The following is a 2,165-nucleotide window of genomic DNA, read 5'->3' as shown; positions in this document are numbered from 1 at the left end:
TAGGAGCTTTCGGAATGTCTCCCCTTTACTTAACTTATGGAAAAACAAACATCCTAGCACCTTTACTAAGACTTTTGACTAACCCTAATAGAAAAAAAGTATCCTCCGATCTCGAGCTAACCCAAATAGAAAAAGATGATGACAAATTGAATAAATAAACGCCTGACAAAAGATCAACGGTGAAAATACAAATTTAAAGAATACTGGGGATGTAGGCGCTTTCGGAATGTTTCCCCTTTACTAAGACTTATGACTAACCCTTATAGAAAAAAAAATCCTTCGATCTCGAGCTAACCCTTATAGTAAAAAAGAATCAAAATGGCGACTGAAATACCTTCATGTGATCAAGTGAATAATATCACTATGAATGCCACGATTTGCTGAAAACTGCCAACACACACCCACACATCTATACACCACACACAACACACACACAAACACACACACACACACACGCAAACACACAAACATACACGCAATTAGAACACACTACTACATAACAACATTGATCACCGCTAAATCAACAACACAACGGAAGTAATAATAATACTTGATGTCATAAATAGATGACGCAAACTGACAACTTTTTACAGTGACATTAGAGTACAACTACCACCCAGTGTACCTCGGAGTGACGCTTGATCGGACTCTGTCCTTCAGAGAACACGTGAGGAAGACCAAGGCAAAAGTGTCCACGCGTAATGCCCTCCTTGGAAAGCTGGCAAACATGAACTGGGGAACTGACCCTAAAACTCTAAGGACCACAGCATTGGCCCTCAGCTACTCAACTGCGGAGTACTGCTCAGCTGTATGGGCCCGATCGTGCCATGCCTCCAAGCTAGACCCCGAGCTCAACAACGCCTGCCGGATCGTAACGGGCCAGCTGAGAGCAACACCATTACCACTGGTCTACCGTGCAGCAGGAATAGCCCCACCACACATCCGGAGGGAAACTCATGCCCAAATACAAAAATACAAACAGGAAATGGACCAGAGACACCCCCTTCATAACCACAATTGTCCCAAAAGCAGGCTCAAATCAAGGAATAGCTTCCTCACAGTAGAGAGCCTTCACCCAGATCACTCAGCATTCTTCCGCCTGGACAAATGGGTAGAATGGGACAAGACAGCAAACGATGCCCTCCAGCCCCCAACAGAAAAGCTCCCAGCAGGCACAGACCTCAAGAGAAAAGACTGGGTGGCGTTGAACAGAGCTAGAGCAAAGGTGGGAAACACCGCCACCAACCTCTTTAAATGGAAAATCTCACCGGGCACTGAATGCCCATGCGGTCACCCCAGACAGACCATGGACCACATCCTGTCCGAATGCTCACTGGGACCTCACTGCACCAATGCTGACCTGAGGGAATGCAACCAGACTGCCCGGGACTGGCTGACTCACTGGCGCGACAAGATATGATGATGACAGTGACGAAATTAGTTGACTTTGAGATGTTAGTGTCGTCGGTACGTATTTTATGATATCTATGTGACTCAACGAACTTTCAAACTGACTTTAAATTATAAAAGGAAATCAAGTTATCTGTTTATCTATCTGTAAAAAATACATTTCTAATTTTCAAATCTTTCAGTAGAGTTGTGCGCCGTATCATTTTTTTTTATTGACTCAAATAAGCTCAATGTTCTCCACAATGCTATATTTTTTAAAGAAAGGATTTATTTATTTGGGTTTTTTTCATTCATTTATTTATTTATTTATTTATTTATTTACTTATATATTCATTTATCTCTAATTTTATTATTACGTATACTTAAATGCAGGTCTGACAACCGATATTAACATTCCGGGTTCATTGTTGTAATGGATATACTCATAAACTCGGAATGCACTCCATTTCACCAATGTTAAATGACGCCCACAAGTGAATGTCAGTTGTCAAACCAACATATATGTACAGTTAGGATTTGCTTTATTATCTAATCCAAATCAATGATTTGATTTTGTTTTTAAGGGTTTTACGCCGCTTCCAACACATTAAGGTCATATCAGCGCCAGTAAAAATGAAGAAAATGTGATAATAAAAAGTTCTAGAACTAAAATAAAAGAATCCATGAATACGGCAGACAAAGGGGAATTGGTTCAAATAGGGAACAGATGTTGATTCCAAGAGCACACTTTCAATGTGCTTAGTTTGAGGACACCT

This window comes from Berghia stephanieae, chromosome 11 (genome assembly GCF_034508935.2).
Source record: "Berghia stephanieae isolate SIO BIC M18660-M18661 chromosome 11, UCSD_Bste_1.3, whole genome shotgun sequence".
NCBI lineage: Eukaryota > Metazoa > Mollusca > Gastropoda > Nudibranchia > Aeolidiidae > Berghia > Berghia stephanieae.
The sequence above is the reverse complement of the archived record's forward strand: the minus strand, read 5'-3'. Positions refer to the sequence as shown.